Genomic DNA, 23458 nt, shown 5'->3' on the forward strand with positions numbered 1-23458 from the left:
GTTATGCTGAGGTCTGTCTGTTTTTTGGTATTTATTTTGCATTTTTGTTTTGGGGGCTCTTTTTTTGGTTTTGGTTTTGTGACTGTGTGGAACCCAGTTGAGCTATTGATTGATTGATTGATTGATTGTGTGACTGCAGTACATTGTTTACTGCTTTCATTTTATGGATCAGTGGTCTCGTTAGATAGTAAAATTCATGTTAAATTGCTGTTTTAGGGGTTGCTTTTAAAAGTCTGGAACGGATTAATCCATTTTGCATTACTTTCTATGGGAAAGCGTGCCTTGGTTTTGGAACGCTTTGCTTTTGGAACGGACTTCCGGAACGGATTAAGTTGTAGTGCTATTTTTCTAGAAAAAGAGGTGCCAGAACTCACCATGAACACCTCCCTTGTTCTCTTATAATGCCAACCTGAGAGGTGCTGAAACTGAGTTATGGTGAGTTCCAGCTGAAAAAAAGCCCCGTATCTGTTTTTGGATATTCCTTTTGAGGTTATCAGCATTCACATGTGATGTGAATGTACATTCAACTAATTTCGTAGATATTCTGTTTGATCGATTGATCAATAGACAGATAGACAGAGAGTCATATGTTGAATCAGTGTATTCCCATCACAACTAGTTTGTCTTAGGCAGAAGGGCCTATGAAACAGTAAAAAAATATATACCCACATATGCAATACCTTGTGACACAATTGTAATATCATTGTGGCACACAAAAGTTCACCTCCATCCTTCGTAATTTCTTCCAGTTTTTTCTGTTGCTCTCTCTCTCTTTTTAATTCCTAAAGTGTAAGTAGGAAGCTGTGCATATCTGATGTAAGTGTGGGATTAATTATATCAAGGCTGACCTCTCTGTTTTGCTCTTATCCCATTTATCATCCAGTAAGAGGATCCTTTGCTTATTTCATTTAAAGAACTCTTCGCTTTGAACAATGCTGGAATCTATAAGGCAGAGTGTAAGCAAAAATAAAATCTCCTCTTGTCTTTGGGTCATGACCATATACATTGCATATGAACTGGCTCTTTTACGCCAATGCATAAAACAACTCCACATGTTCCAGGGCTGCTCATTCTAACAGTAAGGCAAAAATGAACTGCCTGTGAAGGCAATTCTCCATTAGACCAAGTGGCAGAATTAATCCTTGAGCCAGTACAAGCTATGCTGGTTCCTCTGGGGAATCTAGCAGTATTGCAGGTGGCAATTCAGAACGGTGGGGTGGCATATAAAGGTTTTAAAAACAATTAAATTAATTAATTAGAGATTTTTTCTGTGGAGAACATCTTCCAATAATTTCCTAGAACTCCTTGCAACACTCACTTTTCACCTTTGCCTTCTGTGCTATTGAGGCCTTTGCATTGTTCTACTAAGTCACAGGCATCACAAGGACAGAAAAGGCTTTCTCTGGAACAAATCAATAGCGTCTCTGAAGATATCCAAGGGGATGTCATACTCCTTCTGAAACACAGTTCCTACAGTTCATGAAGCCAATTCGACACTGATTTTTAGAGCTATTCATAAGTGTATTTAGTAGTAGGAACCTTTCTGCCAGGAAAAACAGCTGAGTTCTCCAAGTGCCCAATTTGGAAGGAAATATTCTACAGTTGCACAAGTCACTGGCCTAAAGCAGCTGATCTGTTACCAGTGCTTTGCACTTGAGGCAAAATAAAACATGTAACATCAACATATTAATATTATGATTGTTTTTTGTAGGAAGTATAACCAGACTCAGTGATTTTACTTGGTATGCTAAGATAAATTATGTCATAATTAACAAAAAAAACCTAAACTCCACACCAAATGAATATTATATGAGCCACTTGCAATAGCCTAAACGTCCACAATCAGGGACAAACCTGGAGAAAGCTGCTCAAAGAACAGACCCAAAGTTAAACATCCCAAAAAGAGAGACATGATTGCATCCTGCCAAGTTTTAAAATGTATAAAACTTACTGAATTCATCAGTGCAAGATAATGATAATGACCAGAAGCTTAAATTTTGGAGTTAGGGTGGGGAATAAGATTAGACAAATGTATGGAAAAGTAGGTGGCTATTAGTCAAATAATAAACTGAAATTAGTTCCATGTTCACCAACCATTTTCCCACAAGCCACTTTAAAATTCTTGAGGATCATGGCAGACCACTTAATGGCTTTTCTGCCCATTGTGGGAATGATTACGTGCTGTCAGCCACCTGAGTGAGGATTCAGGCCACTAGTGATCTGCAGACCACAGTTTGGGAAACCTTGGATTAGTCAAACAGAGCATCCATCATTAGAGGCAATAGACCTCTAATTTGTGGATGCTGGAGATCAACAAGGCATGGTTATTGCATCATGCCCTCCCATGACATATAATATAAAAACAAAAATGGATCTCAGGGTGGTATACAAATAAGTTTCAGATTACTGTTACATTAGAAAACATAAGCAACAATACAATAATATTAAGAGGAATAAAGCCATTCAGCCACCTAAAAAATAACATCGTAATAGCTTGATCTAGCAAGGCCATTCAATATGTTCACTATATAACTCTCTTAACTACAAAACAATAATTCAAAATCAAACCTCCTTAACAGGAACCTTACCTTTGTCATAAATTTAGCAGGTGGCCTTAAGCAAGCAGCCACCTCTGTCATCCCCATTTTCCCATCTGCAAAATGATGATCATGACACTGGCCTACCTTACAGGGTTACTTTTTGCATTTCTGCCAAGTTGACATATGTGTGAACAGGTTCAAACCTGTGGCCCTCCAGATGTCATTGGACTTCAGCCCACCGTTGTCTCTGTGATCATTGTCTAGGCTAGCTGGGGCTGATAGAGGTTGAAGCAAGCGACATCTGGAGGACCTTTGGAAAGTACAGAGACCTGGAGGAGGAAGTTGGAAGAGTAATGATCTTGCCCACTTCCTCTTTCAATTCCATATCCTTTTCACACATGCAATTTCTCCATTTTTGTGTCCCAGGGGGCTGACCTGAGGAAAGGGGGAGAGGAGAGATTTGAAGTGGTGGCACCCACAGCATTCATTCAAGAATCCAGATGTGTTAACAGATCTACCCAGAACTCCCATAAGTTGAACCTGGTGTATACACTCTGAATGCAAAAGGGTACTCTACCATATCTTTTTTCATTTACAGATACAGGCCAGTATCTATTTCCCCTTTTTTGGCGTGTTCAATGGACAAATTATTTTCCTTAAAAATAATTAATTGCCTTATATAACACCTAGATTTCATTTCTGCTTCATACTTTCCTGCACAAATAAACGTGCCGTTTTTTACTGCTGGGAAGACAGGTTTTGAAAGATGGCAGAACGTCAGCCCCTGGATGGTTGGTTTCATTTAACAGGGCTTCCCATGAATTTATGAACTGTTCTGTAAAATCTTCTGCCAGCATCGAATGGCAGTCTTTAGGCAGAAACCCAATGTGTGTTTAGCTATATAATAAACACAGTATTTACATGGTCTGTAGACTCCGTTAGGGGGGGAAATGGCCACTTTCTGCGTTTACATTCATTTTGTTCCTTCCACTAAATGAAATGTTGTACGTAGTTTGTGGGGTGGGAAAGTCCCCGCGTTGAGAAAGTTGTGTGCATTCATTTCAAAGTGTATTTTAACACAACCTCTGATGGCTATCTGGTTTTTGCTTGCTGCATGGGTGACAAACAGTGCGGTTTTAGATATTGTTCCATGACTGTTAAAGGTGTCTCTGCGTCGTCGTTCTCTGTGTGTGGTGTTTCCCCCCCTCACCCACCCATGAGAATATTGGCGCACCTAAAGAAATTTTCCTCCAAACACAATCGACTACTTCATTTCTTAAGCAATAAACAGCAAGCAGGGGTGGTGCTGAATAAGCATTGCTTATATGGGATTTCTCTCTGAAAAAGCCCACTCGTTAGTCCCTATAACACTTCAGTTGATATTTCTGCAGTGCAAACACGATAGCGGGGAAATTAAGTTGCCCCAGCAAATTCAGTTTCAGAGAAATTTGTTATGAATAAAATGCTGCGGCTGGTCTTAGAACATTGAATTTCTCCACCAAATAATATCTTAGAAATACCACTTCAGAAGAAATCAGCTCTAAATAATTGATAAATTGGGTTTGTTTAGAAACCTTTTGACCCTTGTAATAGAAAGTAAAAACACATTTCAGTTATTAAAGTCACATATATTCCCTCTGGTAGGGGAAGCTTTTAATTTTAAGCCGGGCTCTGTTGGGGCCATTTGATAAAGCTGGGGGGAAAAAACCTTTTCAACTGCTGCTGGAGGATTTGGGTCAACTTCCCTTGGGAAAATGGCAAAAGATAAATTTGTAGCTTTTCATTTTTAACACATAAGAAAACTTCAGAGATTTTAAACATCAAGACAGATTGAAACTGAAAGACAGACTTTTTTCTCTAGTTCTCTTCCCTCGCCCCCTTTTCATCTCCTTCCCCTTCCCCCTATAAAATAACTTTGCATTCTCTTATTTCTGTGCTGTTTTCTGAAATGCAGGGCTCTGATGGTTTGGCCTTTTTTAACTTGTGGTACTTGAGGCCTTATAAACATTTTATTTTATTTTTAGAGCAGAAACTGTACTAACAGTGACTTTATCACCAAACAGTGTTTTTCAAACCTGATCACACCACAGGACTTCACCCCATTCCCACAATGTGCCCCCCAAATCTACTCTGCAGGGGAGGGTTTTGGGATACTCCAAGGTAGATTTTTTGGGGGCGCTGAGGACGGAGGGAGGAGAGGAACCAGAATTCCAGTTCCACAAGTGGGCAGACATCACTGGGATGTCACCCTCAGTATTTTACTCTAGCTGAAAACTGAAATATCCATGAAAACAGATGTATTTTCCTGAAAGGGCACTCAGCAAGTTCAAGCAAGCCGGTCTTAAATGGAAACCAACCAGATTAAGATTTGGCATGTTTGCGTCAGAAGTATCATTTTCATCTGCTTTCCCTTTCTTATTAATTCACAATAGTGCAGACCCAAGGAACCAAAGTAGTTTCCTATTCCTCCCCCTCTTTTTTAATTAAGAAAAGGTAGCTTTTGAGGATGGAGGGGTGTTGATGGGATTTTCAGAAGTGGTGCTAAGATGCTTTCTAGATGGGTAAGTGTGACGCTGGTGACTAGAGTGCAGAAACAAGACATCTTTTTTTAAAAAATCAAAATTACCTTTACATACATGTCTGATTATTCACTTTACAGTCGTAGGAAATGCAGAAAAAAACAATCCAGTTGTTGTTTGTGAGATGTCCCAAGGGCTTAACATTCTTGAAAACTATTCCATTCATAATTCCAATGAATTTGGGGCAGGGCTCCATTCAAATCAATAGCAGTAACAGTTGTTTGTTCTTGGACCATTTGTTAATTGGGCTGTAAGTGAATAGACACACAACTATAAACAGCAATGATAGATATTCCTTATATATGCATTAAACATCATTTTTAGCTACTACCCTTTGTATTTTGGAAGGGGCACAACCCGTAATGAAAGAGGTTAATCGTTTACAGTTAAAAGTTGAAACATACAGTTTTAGGGTCAAACTATATGTGATGCCAATCATGTAACTGATACTTTTATAATAAATTGTAGGTGCACCCCCTGGGACCCAGGGTCCTGATTCACATCAGGGACTTCACATCAACAATTTTGTTTTTAAAAGCCAGTCAAATAATTTTGTGGAGAAGACATTGTCTGCCATTCCCCCCAGGTCACCTATTTTAGGATTCTCTCTCTTCCCCCCCCCCCTCTCTCTCTGTGTATTTAAAAACATTCTCATTTGTTTTTCAGATTAAGAAGCAGGACTCAACATTAATTCTATTATTTCTAGACCATCCATCAATAAAAAGCTCTCTGGGTGGTTTACAAAATTATAATCACATAAAATACACCAAAAATGAATATCAAAACTCATATTAAAAGAGTATCAATGCAGCCAGCATGAATGCAACTATCAAAACCCAGCATAATATTAGTATAAAACCAGCGCAGCAAAAGTATAAAATCAGTATGAACATAGACACTAAAACAGATTATTTAAAAAACAACAACAGGGAAAATAAATGAGGTCCTCAGCTGACACTGTAAAAGAAGTCTCTGGATAAAGCATTCCACAAACGATGAATCACCACTGAGAAGTTCCTTTCCCTGGTGACTACCTGCCTTACCTCAATTGGTTGGGGGACCTGGAATAGGACCTCTGATGAAGAACTTCCAAGCAGGTATGCTGTATATGGGAAGAGATGTTCCTTCTGGTAAACTAGCCCAAAGCCATTAAGGACTTTAAAGGTTAATGCTAGCACTTTGGGGGTGAAATGGACCAGAAGCTAGTGCAAAAGAATATATAGCACTCAGCATAAAGCTCATTCTGTAATGCACTCTTGATGCAGGTGTTGTGGGAAGCATTCACAATGCCATATGCAGAAACTTACCAAGAAATGACAACAGGAATAAAATGTGCAAGAATAAAATGTACAGTTCCTGCAAGGAATAACATGCAAAAGATTTGCCCCGGTATATTGATCGTCCAAGATTAACATAGATCTGTCAGAATTAGCAAGGGTATCTCTTGCTAAAGAACACTTAAACAATGAAGTGTTCCACAACACCTTAATGCAATAAATTAATGACATGTAAATTGCACTTTCCACTTTGTTCGGATGTCACAGAAGTTAATAACAGCTAATTTTCCTACAATGTATGGCTTAATTCAGAAATTCTCTTTGTTAATTCTTGGTTATGGTGAAGTTACAAGAGGCGAACAGACAGTCAGAAATTTTCTGTTGAATGGAATGATGCAGAAGGTTTGATTAGCAAAAATAGTTAGGCATGGGCAATTGACTCATTGTTCATCCATCCCTCCAGCTGCCTCACACACTACATTGGTAGATATGATGGTACTACCCCAGCTTCACAGATAACCCACCATACCTAGGGGTCCTTAAGGTAAACATATGTACCAGACCCATGCCTGCAAGGTAATGCCTACCCACCCTGATGATAGCTCCTTGTAAACAGATGGACTTCTTTTGGTTCAGCACTTGTACATTGAGTATGGATGAATTTCACGCACTGTACAGTTGTACCTTGGAAGTCAAATGGAATCCGTTCCGGAAGTCCGTTCAACTTTCAAAATGTTCAAAAACCAAAGCGTGGCTTCTGATTGGTTGCAGGAAACTCCTGCAGCCAATTGGAAGCCGTGGAAGCCCCGCCCCGGTCGGACATTCGGCTTCCAAAAGAACATTCGAAAACCGGAACAGTCACTTCCGGGTTTCGATCTTTCGGGAGCCAAAACGTTCGAGAACTAGGCTGTTCGAGAACTTCCAAGGTACGACTGTACTGCTATTTGTTTATATATTAATAACCCACCTCTCATCCTAATACCTCAAAGCAGAGAACAACATTTTGTTTAAAACCAAAATCCAGAAAACAAACATGAGAGCACTTAAAAAAGAAATCCAGCTACTTTTAGAGAGCTTGAAATGCATTGCAGATTGACTCAATCAGGGGATGCTAGGAGAGTGTGGATTTTACCACCACGAGAATGAAAAGGATACTGGACACTTCCCTGTTTCAGAAGGCAAAATCCCAGGGCCTAGAGCCCTGCTGTAGCAGATCCCACCAATTTATAATTTGGTGGATCCACTCCCACTAACTGCCCCCTATTAAATATAGTGCACCCACCTGACTGTGCATCAATTACACAAATTTATACAATTTACCACAGGCTATTGTGCGGGGGACTTGTGTGAGGGAAAACTTACTGATTAGAGTTTCAGGCAGGAGTTGATGAAACGAACAAGAAAAAAATTATTGGACAAAAAGAAGGTTATGAAACGTGAGTTAGGAAATGCAGTCTTTTGGGTAGAAGTTAACTTACTTTAGCTAACTGTAAGTTGTCTCAGGCTTAAACACTGTGTTACACTTTACCTTCTCTAAACCTCTCTTGACTCAAAACCAGTTATTATATTTCAGTTTCTGTTACAGTGGTACCTCAGGTTACAAACGCTTCGGGTTACAAACACTTCGGGTTACAAACTCCACTAACCCAGAAGTAGAAGCTCGGGTTGGAAACTTTGCCCCAGGATGAGAACGGAAATCACGTGGCTGCAGCGGGAGGCCCCATTAGCGAAAGCATGCCTCGGGTTAAGAACGGTTTCAGGTTAAGAACAGACCTCCAGAACGAATTAAGTTCATAACCCGAGGTACCACTGTACTTAGTTATGATGGTTTAAAATACTTTTAACACCATACAGCTTCCTTCACTGATTAATACCTTGGTTCATGAGCGAGGGAAACTTTTCCTCAGTTACCCATTCACTGAGCAATCCCACACCTAAGGTATTTCAAAAGGGCAGACCCAGAGGATCACCTCACCCCTTGTTACTGGGTTGGGAGTCTTCTATACCTAGAAGAACTTTCCCCTCCTGGGTAGAATGAGACCCAGGTAGCCTGAATTCCCACAGGTTCTGCCTCTCCCCAAACTCTCCTGTCTGTATACCTTACCCAGAACCTCAACACAGTCTTCCCTATCCAAGGTGTGAGGCTCTGTCCTCTTGCTTAAGATAGTCTCCTCAGTGTGGATGTTTAACTTAACTCAGAACCAGTTCAAATCCTCTCTCATCTTAAATCAAGTCCTATCTCTCAACCTGAACTTTAGCCTTATCCCAAAACCAAACCCATCCATCTCAAATCAAACCCTATCTAACACTCTCCCTAACTGTCCCTTTTATTCTCCCTCCCGAAGAGCTGTTCCTCTCCCTTCGGTGACTGGCTGACTTTGTAGCCAATCACCGAGAGGCTCCAGCACTCTGGAGGGGGGACTGCATCACCAGACTCCGGTCTGGCTCTGCTGTCCGTCACACCTGCTAATGGGGAAGTAGGTCAGTTGTAGCCAAGTAAGCTTAGATAATGTACGTTCTGCGAGGAGTTGGTCGTCACACTGTTTCAGAACTACAAGGGTGCATTCAAGTGGAAATGGCTTTGACTGGTGGTTTTATTTTGTTTTGTTTTTCAGTATTGAGCATGGAGGCAGCACTACCCTTTCTGTACCGGCTTTTTCCCCATTTCTAGGCCCACTCAACATACATCTACAGCAATGCAGGAACTGGTTTTCTTTAGGGGCTTTCCCCTGTAGGCATAATATGCATTTATGGATATCGGTCAGTTTATTCATGTTTTCCCCATGTGGTCATCACCTGGCAAGCCATGAAGGCAGCAGCCTGTTGGGAAAACACATCCAACCTTAGCCCTGTCCCTGTGGTTCTGGTATTGGCATAGAAAACCGGGTCCACTCCCAACATCACTGCAGAAAGAGGCTCCTGGTGCAGTGGGTTCGCCTGTCAGACCAAGACTAGGGAGACCCCGTTTCGAATCTCCACACAGCCATAAACTCACTGGCTGGTTTTGGACCTGTCTCTTCATCTGAACTACCTTGCAGGGTTGTTGTGAGACTAAAATGGAATAAAATGTGCTGCCTTAAGCTCTTTGGAAGAAAAGCAGGATACAAGCGTAATAAGTAAGCGAGTAAATGGTTTAGCACTGTAATACCATGGCAATAGGGACGCGGGAGGCACTGTGGGTTAAACCACAGAGCCTAGGACTTGCCGATCAGAAGGTCGGCGGTTCGAATCCCCGTGACGGGGTGAGATCCCGTTGCTCGGTCCCTGCTCCTGCCCACCTAGCAGTTCAAAAGCACATCAAAGTGCAAGTAGATCAATAGGTACTGCTCCGGCAGGAAGGTAAACGGCGTTTCCGTGCGCTGCTCTGGTTTGCCAGAAGCAGCTTAGTCATGCTGGCCACATGACCCGGAAGCTGTACGCCGGCTCCCTTGGCCAATAAAGTGAGATGAGCGCCGCAACCCCAGAATCGGCCACGACTGGACCTAATGGTCAGGGGTCCCTTTACCTTTACCTTGCCATGGCAATGGAAGGAAGGAAGATAGGAACCTTCGAGAGTAGGTTGCATATGGGCTAAAGATTATGTCTAAGAAATCAAGCCATGTGCATGACTCAAAACAAAAAGACAACCAGTCGACCGGTGATCGGACCCCATAGTGTCTGCAAGTCCACCTCTGCTCCCATTCCTTCTTTGCAACCCTGCTTGCCTGAACCATTTAGGCGACACCTGAATAGAGATCTTTTTGTGTTTCCTGATTGCCTTTCTCCCCATCTGGTCTCCACTCTCCTGCTGTCTTCCTCTCACTATCAAGCACCGTCCTCTGAATTGAGGGGTCACATCTGTGTTTTGCTAAGTATTCACTTTTAATTTGCAATGCGTAGCAACCGAGATCGAGTTTTGACTGGCAGGATCTCGCAAAAACCTGGCTTGTTTCTTCTTTTCTTCCTTTTCTGTATTGGGGTTAAAAGGTAATGGGAGAGGATTTTTTAATTTGTAATTTTTTTTAAAAAAAAAAGTTGGATTCTGGAGTCCATGTGATATTTGCTGTGCTTTCCGATTCATATGGCTGGGTCATAAGGTTGTCATACCGAACATATTGTTGAATTATTCTCAAAGTATGGATGCTCAAGCTCAGCATTGACCCCTGAGTGTCTGTCTGTGAGTGATTTAATGTGCAGCCAAAAGAGAGAGACAATGTTTTCCCCCAATAGGAAACATCCCTCTAAAACATTGCTAGTCCTATAGAAAGCCTTTTGATGTTTTGGTTGGGAAGGAAACCCAGCTTCACCTTTTGTATAGCTTTTGGTGGCAACTCTAGTTCAGTCTGTCTTCTCCCTGCCTGTGCTGTAGCATAGACTAGGGTTAGTCAGCAAGATGGTCTCCAGATGTTGGGCAGAGATGGGCAGTGGAGGATGGTCCATTAGAGCAAGTGGGACACTACCCCTCTGAGATCAGTCTGTCTTCAGGCAGCCCCCACCTGCCAGGCTCTTTACCTAATTACAGCCAGTCCAGGGGGTGGCGCTAGCTGTCACACTCCTCCTCCTCAATCTCAATGATGCCCCTCAGCAGGAAGGAGGTTGGGGACAAAAGTAGAATTAATCATCTCTGTCTTTCATTGGCTCTGACTCAACCTACTGTGGGGGGGCCACAAGTTCCCATCTCCAGTGGTGGCTGGTGCCGATTGGGGCTCCCTGACTTCTGGCCTACCAGCCAGTCAAAGGCACTTCCCAGCTTAGGAATACACACAGCAGATAGTAAAGAATTCATTGTCAAAGACTACAGCTCTGGATATCAATGCACACCAATCTAACAGCTAGGCAGCTATTCCCAGGTCCGTACTCTATGGAGTAGTTGAAGCAACAGAGGACCACTCCATCAGCTTAAGAACCTTCCTCCGACTGACTGAGTGACTGACTGACTGACTGCATGCATGCAGCCAGGCACTGCAGCTGCATGGAAACTTCCTCTGCTCTTCCCTTTGCAGTTCCCTCCTGATTCTGAGAGACAGTGGTGCAGGAGAGGGTGGGAAAGTCCCTGACACTCCCCTTGCTTGACCTGCCTCTTCCTCCTCTTCCTCCAACCCATCCTGTGTTCCACTCTCCAGCTCTGAAACTTCCCCTGCTTCTGATTCTTGCCTCCTGGCTGGTACAGGTCCTCACAAGGCACTGCTCAACTCTCCTGAGTCAGATTCTAGCCACCCTTCCTCCCATGCACACTCATCAGCACCCTGACATAATGGGCACTAGCTGCCACTTGAGATGGGAACCTCTAGCTCTCCATGTTGCTGTGACAGCTCCCATAAATCCAGACCATTGGCCATGATGGCTGGGGCTGATGGGATTGGGAGCCCAATAACACCAGGAAGACACCATGTTGGCTAACTCTGGCAGAGACAGCTGTGCATGGAGTTTGATAGTGTGGAGAGGAATCCTGTTGACAAACTGATAAGTATTTAAATTCTGGTATCCTGCTGGATATTTCCTTGTAGGTAGACTTACCTACAGACTTATCACTGCAGATGGTGACAGCAGTCACGAAATTAAAAGACGCCTGCTCCTTGGAAGAAAGGCGATGGCAAACCTAGACAGCATCTTAAAAAGCAGAGACATCACCTTACCAACAAAGGTCCGTATAGTTAAAGCCATGGTTTTCCCAGTAGTGATGTATAGAAGTGAGAGCTGGACCATAAAGAAGTCTGATCACCGAAGAATTGATGCTTTTGAATTATGGTGCTGGAGGAGACTCTTGAGAGTCCCATGGACTGCAAGAAGATCAAACCTATCCATTCTTAAGGAAATCAGCCCTGAGTGCTCACTGGAAGGACAGATCCTGAAGCTGAGGCTCCAATACTTTGGCCACTTCATGAGAAGAGAAGACTCCCTGGAAAAGACCCTGATGTTGGGAAAGATGGAGGGCACAAGAAGAAGGGGACGACAGAGGACGAGATGGTTGGACAGTGTTCTCGAAGCTACAAACATGAGTCTGACCAAACTGCGGGAGGCAGTGGAAGACAGGAGTGCCTGGCGTGCTCTGGTCCATGGGGTCACGAAGAGTCGGACATGACTAAACAACTAAACAACAACAAAGACTTACCCCAAACAATGAAAGGGTGAAATGTGGCAGGTTGGGATGGCTGATGTGTAAAAGGGAATGCCATCTGAACCTTTTCTAAATCCTCAGGTCCAGTTCAGATCCTTAGCAGGTACAAACCCAGTTTCCATGAAAGAGCAGCATTATGCACAGTCAACTTTGATTGCATATTTCAAAAAGTGAAAATCCAGACACCCAAGGTTTTTTTTTGGGGGGGGGGGGTTTGGCCAAAGTTTGGCTATGTCTGGGAAATTCCAGATGTATGGCAGCCCTACCTAATCTAATGTTTGTGATTTGGGTGCTCTAAATGAGGGTCCAATATATGCATAAGCCTGATTTTGCAATCATCTCTTCCTCCAATCCCATCCCTTGCAATTCTTGAGAGAAAACAACCCTTTCAGCACTATCTCCATGCATATTATGAGACTCCATGAATAAGGCCTACAATTTATAATGCAGCAACTCCACATGTTGTGTTATCCTAGCACAACATTTAAAAAAACCACAACATTTTCAAAACATGCTAAAATAGGCCTCTTTTATTCATGGGAAAGGGAAAAGCTACTGCAGGGGCACAATCTGGAACACACATACAAGACTAAAGCTATTTCCACAGTAGACAGTTTTTGCACAATTGGTTCCGTTGTATACAGCTAATATTACAGAGAATGAAAATATGGGCACGGGCTTCTCTTAACACAACTTCCCAATTTGTGTACTGTGCCTGGCTGGGTTTTGCATGGAAAAACTCATGAAGTTGGTTTCAGCTAACCTGTGAGTTTCTCCGTATGTCATTTAATTATTATAGATTTAAAAGTTATATGAGCAACTGTATTGTAGTCAAGGTTTGGATTCACAAGGTTGGGGGATGGAGAAGAGAGAGTTGCAGTTCTGGGAGGAGGCTGTCCTTGCAGGTGAGGTATGGCCAGCTGCTCTGATTCGTTCTGCTTGGATAAGACCACTCTAATGGAGGAAATGACGGATCTTAACGATACAAGCTAGTCAAGCTGGCAAAGTCACTCTTGGTAAATGATTATATGCACAACTGTAATGGTCAGGAAATTGTCAAATAAAAGAAAGAGTGTGTTCTCAGCACCAGCTTCTCACCCATTACTGCCACCATGACCAAATATTCCTGCAAGAACTTCTGAGGGAAGGTTTTTGAACTGAGTTATCGGAGGCTTGGAGCAGCTCTGAGCTCCCATTTTGTGGGTGTGTGGTGACGAAGGCCAACCTAACCACAATATTAAGGAAGTCAGTAGATTAACTGGGGCTAATAACTGAAGTGGGGTTGGAGAAAGAAGAGCTGCATCAATCGTTGACACTTATCCCACTTGGGGACAAGCAGTTTTCACAGGGAGAGTGAGGTTGTGCTGTTTTACAATCCTGCTGAACTTGTTGGCCATGAGACAAAGACGTCTATGAGTTCCAAAATCGTAGGCAGGGAACTTAAGTCCTGTCAAATGGTTTCCAATCTCTTGCTGTATAGCCTTGCTCGGTTCCAGCCCTCCACACTAAAGCAGGTTAGTTGTGTTGAGACATCCTGAAAGCTGGCAGTCAAGTCCTCCCTTGAAAAACCCACTAAAAGAGAATACTAGGAGGTTTGGTTCATGGTTTCACAGTCTATATTGAACTTAAGATGCTTCATTGATCCAGGGATGTGGAACCTCTAGCCCTCCAGATGATATTATTATTATTATTTCAATTTATTTACCACCCATTGTCAAAAGATGCCAAGGTGGTGTACAACATTAAAAAACACGTTACAGAACACCAAAGATAAAAACATAATAAAAAGCATACTCATCATAATAACAGTCCTCTCCCCTACACTTTCACAAGCCATAGATTGTTTAAAGACATGTAGTGATGGTGCCAGGCGAGCCTCTCTGGAGAGAGCATTCCACAATCAGGGAGCTGCCACAGAAAAGGCCTGTTCTCTTGTTTCCACCCTCCGAACGTCTCTGGGATACATGAGCTAGAGAAGGGCCTCAGATGACAAGCACAGGGTCCAGGTTGATTCGTAAAGGGAGAGGCAATTCGTAAGGGATTGAGGTCCTGAGTTGTGTAAGGCTTCCATCAGCCTCAGGCAGTATGGCCAGTGGTTGGGGCTGATGGGAATTGGAGTCCAATAACATCTGGAAGCCTGCTGGCTCCTTATCCCCACTAACCTCTCTGTCTTTAGTTTTTAAAATGGCAGCCATGTGGAGGAATCAAGATTATTATTCTGTTTATTGAGCATTCGTCCTAATTTGTTTGTGGGAGGACTAGAAGATGCTGGCTATTTAATGGGCATTCTTTCTTGTTTGTTTTGTGTGGAGACTGAACAATGTTGTGTTCAAGCAAGTAGCATCTCACGTTCCATTTCCCCATCACTTCCCTTGCTTCAAAATGTCTGATCTTCAGGAGAAACAGGTTTGTTGTGCACTAACTCTAAATCAGCTTTCATGGGGCAATCTGGATTTGCAGACATGCGTTTGAACCCGACCCAAAAGCAGCTGACAGCCCAGAAGTACCCTAAATCTCTCAATGAAAGTCATAGCTGTCCATCCCCAGAACTATTCCAGCATTCCCACAAATGAATAGAAGTAACAGGAAGCAGGGCTATGGCACAGCCCCTTGGGACTAGACAGGCAGATCCCCAAACAAGAAACCTGGAAAGGAGGCTATATGTGGGTACAGAGATTACCATTCCTCCCCCTTTCTGGATCAGGGGTGATCACCAAATTATGAAATTGTCTCATATTCAAAGCTATGGCTTAATAATTTCTCGATTTCTCAGTCCCCTCTTCCCCCTGTCATAACAAGAGAATAAACATCAGTTTGGGGCCTTTCCTTCCACCCAACCCTCTGCTCTCAATATGGGACATGAACATGGTTCAGCTTTGCCTCTTTAGAAGTTACATTGAGGGGGGGTCAGATAAACTTGCCCAGCTTCTACAGGCATGTTAAAAATGTAGAAGAAAGGGGAATGAAAACCTTGTCTCCAGACACAAAGTGTTCTGTCTAGTGTATACCCGTGTGTGTGGAAATGTGAAAACAAACAACTTGGAAACACACAGCTCAGTTTACACTTCAGTTGGCAATGTGATTTTAATCTTTCTCCTTTCTCCCCCTTTTCATTTTGCTGCAGTGACTCTAGTCTGTTCATTTTCTCAACCCCCTGTTACTCATTCCAGGTTAAGATACTTACAGTGTGGTGTAGATTACTATAATTAACAGGTTAAACACATGACAACATTCCTTTTCCCCCCTTAATGTTCCTCCGGATCCTTTATATTGTTAGCTTTAACGCAGAATAATAACTTCAACCAAGGCAGAAATTACCTCTGTGGGATTTTTAATTGTGACTGAGTTTCTCTTTTCTGCAATAATGCCGAAGAAATGAAAGTTGGTAAATAAAGCAATCTAGCTGAGCTTCTGTATTTGCAAACTATTAATTTTAAAGCTTCACTCGTCACAAGCACCAAACAAATGCACAAACCAACAATATTCAAACCAGCCTTTTACATAACAGGCCAAGGTAACAATCTGGGGAGGTGACTGTGTACTCTCTTTTCATGCCATGTAGTCTCACCCTGAGCATGTGGGCTTAAATAATTTGTTGTGGGTTGGGAAGAGTTCCTATGTCTCTACAAGCCTTTGATAGTTATTTTGTTGTTGTTTAGTCGTTTAGTCGTTTAGTCGTGTCCGACTCTTTGTGACCCCATGGACCAGAGCACGCCAGGCACTTCTGTCTTCCACTGCCTCCCGCAGCTTGGTCAAACTTATGCTGGTAGCTTCGAGAACACTGCCCAACCATCTGGTCCTCTGTCGCCCCCTTCTCCTTGTGCCCTCCATCTTTCCCAACATCAGGGTCTTTTCCAGGGAGTCTTCTCTTCTCATGAGGTGGCCAAAGTATTGGAGCCTCAGCTTCAGGATCTGTCCTTCCAGTGAGCACTCAGGGCTGATTTCCTTAAGAATGGATAGGTTTGATCTTCTTGCAGTCCATGGGACTCTCAAGAGTCTCCTCCAGCACCATAATTCAAAAGCATCAATTCTTCGGCAATCAGCCTTCTTTATGGTCCAGCTCTCACTTCCGTACATCACTACTGGGAAAGATAGTTATTTTAGCCTTTTTTAAAAAAGAATCCTAGCCTTCAGCATGAGTGCTGTCAGGCAGCTAACAAATCCAAAGGTTTTCCCCATCACTGCCTCTTTTATCCTTACAACAACCCTGTAGGCTAGGCTGAGTGAAAGTGAATGGCCCAGGGTGACTGGCCCAGTGGGCTTGATGGTTGAATAGGGATGGAGGAGGAATTCAGTTCAGTTTGCATTTAAATGCACACTTACCAAATCCACACTTTCGGGGGGGGGGGGGGAATGCAAACCAACACACAGCCAGCCTTCAAAGTTTGAATTGCTCAGAATTGTGCAAAGCAGTTCTCCAGCCAACTCATGTGCCCTAAAATGCATATACTAGCATAAAGCATGCTAGTAAAGTAAGTAAAAAAATAACTTTGCAAAAATGCATGGCATTAGGGGAAATTGCTTTGCCAAAATGTGTCTGTTAGGCAAGATCACATACAAAAATGTGTATATTAGGAGGCACTTTGCACCAAAATGCTGATAAATTTTCATGAGGACTTGTTATTTTAAAACAAAAACAAAAACATGTATGTGGAAATGTGGGGAACTCAATTTAAGAGTGGGAAAATGAGAACCTGAGCTAACCCCAGATTGGCAGTTGTCCATGAGGATTTAGACTCCCCTGTCCTGATCTAATACTCTCTTCACCATTTAAGACCAGTGTCCGAAGAAGCAAGAATGATCTTTTGGCCAAGCAAAATGAAGCAAATTCTGATTTCAAAAGTAAATGCATGTAGGTTAATCAACTGTATTAAAACGTCCCTTTCACAAACATTTGCCTTATGCCCAGATATTTACAGCAAATGGGCATAACAGCCCAGCTTCTGTTTTCTGTGCCAATATGCTTCTCATGTGATTTGTCCATTGGCTTAAAAAGAAAGAGAGAGGAAAAAAATCATATACCAGGGTCCGCACAGCATAGTTAACGTAAGAGCCGCAATTAACAGACTGTCAAAGGATCAACTAACAACTGCTGATAAGCTTCATTTAACTAATTTGAGACGTGGAAGTTTGATTTTTTTTTTCCAGGAAGGTAGCTTGTTTCCTTATTTCCTTTCAAGTGAGCCAACTCCTGTGACCTGTATTTAAAAGGGCTCTTTGTAATTAAGGCAGCAAGTCTCCATGTGAACTGTTCTCACAGTGGGAGGAAAAAAAGGATGGGGGGATGTAGGGGGAGGGAGAGGCTGCCTGACATTGCTTAACTAAGCAGTCGGCGTCCAGCCAATCCATTCTGCTCCCGGCAGGTTAGCATACCCAGAGCCTTTGGCAATCTCGTCCTCCATTGGCTTCTTGTCCATTTTATGGACCAGCGAGTCTATTAAGATCATGGTCAGTGGCCCTATCAGAGGGCAGAGCTCTCTTTTTCAGTGACTGCCCACAGACAACCAGAAACTGATCAGCCATGTTATATCAATAACATTCTCACACCAGGTTGTGTAAATTGATCTTTTACAATTTCTCTCGGTGACAGTCTCTGTAACCAACAAGATAAATCATTCCTCCCATGGCTTTTTTTATTGATTGCCGGGGCCTGTGTAAAAATTACACTGCTCAAGCTGCGAACTGAACATCCTCATAAAGAGGAAGGCTTTCTATTTAAAATCAAAATATGTTTGGGGCCCACATCAACTATCATGCTCGCTATCCTCAGGCTACTACGGTCTCAGCATTTCACCAACTCGGGACATTTGGGAAATAACTCCCATAAATGTTCACAATGAAAAAGTATATATTTTTTAAAATGCCAAGTGGTATGGGGAAATCCAGCTTAGAGAGCCTTTATGGAAGGTATACGCAGTCATAATAAGAAACCCTCTGTTAAAAAACAGTGACGCATAAGAAACATAGCAGAAAAAAAGAAAAAGCCAACCAACTAGAACATGTTCTGCAAACAAATAGTTTTTGGATACCATTCACCCATGCAATTTGTTTTAATGAAAACGATTACTGGAAAACTCCCGCACCTATTTCCCAGAAAGATAGAGACTCTGGGTGTTAGGCTTGCTCGTGTGTAGTGCTTTTGGGAAAGCTAAAATCTCACCAGTCAGCTGCAAGGAAGGAAGCATGGGCAAGGAGACTGGATCCAACCTGCTTCTCTTCCCCAGTAGCTGATCTGCAGGAAAGCACGACTGAATACTGGATTGGTCTGGGAGGTATTCACTCAGAATATGATTGTGTGGATGATCAGGCCCACACAGAGTGGGAAGGTAGCCAGGGACACTTGCCCTGGGCATCAGAGGGTTAAGCCGCCTGGAGGGCCAAGCCAGGGACTGGCTGCTTTTTGAGTTTATAACTTTATTCTAACAAGATTCCCCACTCTGGGTCTCAGAAAAGCTCTGCACGGGCCTGTGGATGAACCTTCATCTAGGTAGGGATAAGTGTACACAGAAACCTGGACAATGCTCACACGTTGCTCCTAGGTAGATCAGGGTGGGATTAAATTTGGGAGTGGGGTTATGACTACAGAGCAGTTGTTTGATGCTTTTATAAAGTGTTCTGGCTTTGGAAGACCTAGCAGAGATGGTTTAAAAACTAAAGTTGTTTGGAATGTTGCTTTTGTTTCGAATGCTGGCCATCCGATAATTTGGAATTTTGCTGGCTTGGTGAGGGAAGGGCAGTGCAGTGCAAACACAACAGTGGAGTCATTCCAGTGCTCCTGCTGGTATGCTTCCACCATGCCTCTCTACCACCTCAGTCTTTTCTCTCTCATTCCATCTCGGCTTCAGGAGGTCAGGTGAGAATCGCCGGCCATCTGCTACTGATCAGATGCAGCCTAAGGAATGCTTAGTTTTCATGTTCTGCTTCTTCCAGCCTAAGGGGGCATGTCTGAAGGCCCCCAAAATCTTGGAGTGGCTGCTTATTTCCACAGGCTAGCCCCAAGAAGCAGTGGGGAATGGATCAGGACCACAAGCCTGATGTTAGCACAAGCCACTCCTAACACACAGTGAACTTAAAACAACCCTTCTAAAACTTTGTAAACACTACGTGCCACTTCGAGAAATTCTGCCGCTCGTTTTTTATATCACATTCTAATGATAGATGTTTCTATAGCACTTTCCTAAGTGCTGGAAGCAGCTCTATGCAGTGATGACGACATTGTTAAATAACACTAGATCTGATGCTGGTCACTAAAACTTATTTCGTTCCATATTCCATTGGACTGAGCTATTGCACTAAGGGTAAGGATCTTGTATCTCTCCAGATGTTGCTGGACTCCAATTCTCATCAGCCCCAGAAAGCCTAGTCAGTGGTGAGGGATCATGGGAGTTGGAGTCCCCACCCCCTGCCCTAGTGCATGGCTTTTTAAAAGGAGGTGGCTGTATTTCCTGCTTTAAATCAAAGGCGGAAACAACAAAGGCTTATAGGCCTAAACATTTCCCTGCTGTGAAAAGAAGTTTTCTTTTATTGCACAGTGCTGAGTATTCGGTGACACTGGCACAGCTTTCAGGGATTTCCAGCAGAGGACATCCCCTGCCCCACCTGGAGATGCTAACTGATGCAAAGCAAATTATTTATTATTTCATTATTTATTGAATTTCCATACCGCCCTTCCAAATCGCTCTAACGTTGCTCAGCCAAATGCTCTACCATTGAGCTAAGGCCCTGCCCCTGATAAAAGGCCCTTTTTGAGCAACAAGGGATTATTCATATAATTGGTGGAGGCTTATGTGGAGTCCTGCGACCAATTTTTGCTATGCGGTCATTGTTGTGATCCTGTGCAACAGGCATGGGGAGCCATTTGTCCTGCAGATGTTACTGGACACCAAACTCACAACAGTTGCTGCCAGCATGGCCAATGGCAAGGAATGGTGGGAGATGTGGTCCAACAACATTGAGAGGGCCACAAGTTGCCTGCTATATGATGTGACAATTTGCTTTCTGCTTTGGCACTGCTAAAGGAAACCCCATAAGAACCCACGCTCTTTATGTCACAGAGTACGTTCTTCTTTATTTGGCACGCCATTATATAATGTGGAAAGAGCTAAGGAATACAATCAATGCATGGCAGGGGGTGTTGCTGTTTTCCCCCCTTTGATTACAAATGCAAAAATATCTGGAGCTAATTTGGGGCAACGTGCTCTCCGTCTCCCCTCACACGGCATTGTTACAGCTCTTGAGCCACTCGTTGGATTGCGATTGTGGGAAAAGGCCATTTTCCTTTCAGCCAGCCCTTTCCCAACCCTAATGAGTTAACAATTGAAATACAGAAAGTCGCTTCAGAGGTCAGCCGGGTATATTCGACACAATGGTTTCAGCATTCGAAACCATGACAGCACTATAAATTGACAAACTAAAGCAGAGCGCTTGGTGGTCTGCTGTGGAGAAAAGAACATCAGCCAAGCTGTAAGAGGCAAGCCATGAAACCATACAGAGAAATGAGGGATTTCTCTCTCTCTCCCCTTTCCTTCCAGAGTACCTTGTTAGAATTTAATGTAGCAGGGGTCAGATGGGTGGAACAATAACAAGGTCTGAGGCTAAATACCAGTGGGAATGCTTAACCTAGGACCTTCAGGTCAACCATGAGTGAATGAGCTAGAACACAGAAACTAGGATGGCCCGGACAAAAGAAAGGACCCCAGAGCAAAGGATTTGAAGGGAGGAGCCTGCCAGCTACCAATTAGACCATAAGAAAGCCCCTTTCTGGGGCACCTGGTATACAGGACTATAACATCTCTCTCTCTCTTTTTGCAAAAGGAAGGTCTTTCTGCTGTGCTGCCCTTGCTTGTTCATTTTTCTGGTTTGGGGAAAATGTTTGATGTTGTTTAGCACCAATCCGAAATGGGCACATGAATAGGAATGTATTTTAAGAATAAAAAAACAAAACGAAGCTATTTGTTGAGATGCATTTCCCTACATGTTTATTTTCATTGCACCTGCACTTTGAGGAATCATCTAACCAATCTCAACGGGATGAAAAGGAAAAGAAAGCATTAAAATCGGAAAGGGGGGGGGTGGACTGAGCTTTCTTATGCAAGCACATGAGGAGAAATCAATGTCTGTAGGGACTTTTTCAATTATTAATCTGATAGATATCATTAATTTCAAGGAGTTCTTGGAAGCACATAAATAAGACACTTGCCAAATACCGGGCTCAAAACTGCTGCTCTTGCTCTATAAAGGAGGAGCAAGGGCTGGGAGTCCAGGCAGAGCTAAGCAGTGAGTCCCAGTGGGAGCATTACAGTGCAATTCTATCAGATGTAAGCCCCACTGAGTTACTCCCGGGTAAGTGGGTTTAAGAAGAAGCCTCAAGGACACGCTTGGAGTAGAGCTTACTGTGGAGTACAGCTTACAACAATAATGGTAACAATAATTCTAGTTATAATAGCAGTTATAATAACTTTGTAACACTTCTTGTAGTAAAACATGTCGCCATTCTTATCTCAATCTACTTTTCCATCTGATTTTCTCAGCTGTGAAGAACGGGTGCAAATGCTTGTCTAGAACATAACTGCATATTTCAAAATGTTTGTAAATCCCTTTGGGATAGAAGAATAGGCTGTGTTCCATTGTGAAATGCCCCTCCTTTCTAATAATTTTGCAAAAAAAAAAAAAATCCCCCTTAAAGCAGACTAACAGCACAATCCTAACCATGTCCACTCAGACAATAGTCCAATTGAATTCAATGGGGCTTAATGCCTAGATAAGTGGATTTAGGACTGCAGCCAATGTTATATGTATGGAGAGTGCTCTGTATTTTGTGCCCACAATTTGGTTTGGTTTGGTATGCAGAAGAGTTCTTAGAAGTTCAACTTCACTGGCAGCCATTGGTTCAAATATAGGATTGTGATTATGACCCAGGAGCTGGCTACCAGAAATTCCTGCTGGAGTTCTTCTTTTGTTGACTATGGAGCCACTTCTTCTTGAAGCTTGGATTAATGGGGGTTCTGAGTGAAGCACAGCAATCTGATTCTTGCTGAGGGTACTAGTATTGTCTTTCATTGCTCTGATATGGTAACTTGGTCCAGCCACTTTATTTTGCTCTGACAGTTTGAACCTGGATTAAAAAACCTGAGAAGTTTAATAGCATGTGGATTTGCCAACCAAAAGCCCCTCCTTTCTCAAAAACAATTCAGCATATATGTCTTGCGTCCCCATTTATACTCTTTGCATGCTTGCTTCACGTGGATGGCCCATGCCACCATCAAGTGAAGCTCAAATACTTTGGTCTAGGTTCACTTTCAACCAACTGGCTCAATCAGATTAAATTCTAAACCATTAGATTCAACAGGGATTTGAATCTGGCTGTTCATTGTATCATGGAATTGTGGAATCATGGAGCTGGATAGGCTCCCCCAAGGGTCATCTAATCCAACCCCCTGCAATGCAGGAATCTCAGCTAAAGCATCCATGACAATAGCCATCCAAGCTCCGCTTCAAAACCTCCAACGAAGGTTTTTAACCAACTTCCCAAGGGAGTCCATTCCACTGTCAAACAGCTCTTACTGTCAGAAAATTCTTCCTGATGTAACTTGAAGCCATTGGTTCGTGTCCTACCCTCCAGAACAGGAGAGAACAAGCCTACTCCATCTTGTGGCCACCCTTCAAATATTTGAAGATACAGTGGTACCTCAGGTTACATACGCTTCAGGATACATACGCTTCAGGTTACAGACTCCGCTAACCCAGAAATATTACCTTGGGTTAAGAACTTTGCTTCAGGATGAGAACAGAAATCGTGCTCTGGCGGCGCAGTGGCAGCAGGAGGCCCCATTAGCTAAAGTGGTGCTTCAGGTTAAGAACAGTTTCAGGTTAAGAACAGACCTCCAGAACGAATTAAGTTCTTAACCCGAGGTACCACTGTAGCTATCATATCTCCTCTTTTCCAGGCTAACCATCATCTTGGTT

General features: G+C 42.9%; 2 long non-coding RNA genes across 2 annotated transcripts in view; one reads left to right on the plus strand and one right to left on the minus strand.

Moving 5' to 3' along the window:
• The window catches only part of LOC308475928, a 172884-nt gene that overhangs the window by 128363 nt on the left and 21063 nt on the right, over positions 1-23458 (plus strand). The gene's annotated exons all lie outside the window — the stretch shown is intronic.
• LOC308476060 lies at positions 4208-6221 on the minus strand. The gene is made up of 3 exons (XR_013985663.1): positions 6163-6221; positions 5177-5367; positions 4208-4285 (listed from the first exon to the last, which is right to left on the minus strand). It is a non-coding gene; the product is annotated as an uncharacterized lncRNA (long non-coding RNA).

Source organism: Podarcis pityusensis (genome assembly GCF_964106645.2).
Source record: "Podarcis pityusensis genome assembly, chromosome: 4".
NCBI classification, from domain to species: domain Eukaryota; kingdom Metazoa; phylum Chordata; class Lepidosauria; order Squamata; family Lacertidae; genus Podarcis; species Podarcis pityusensis.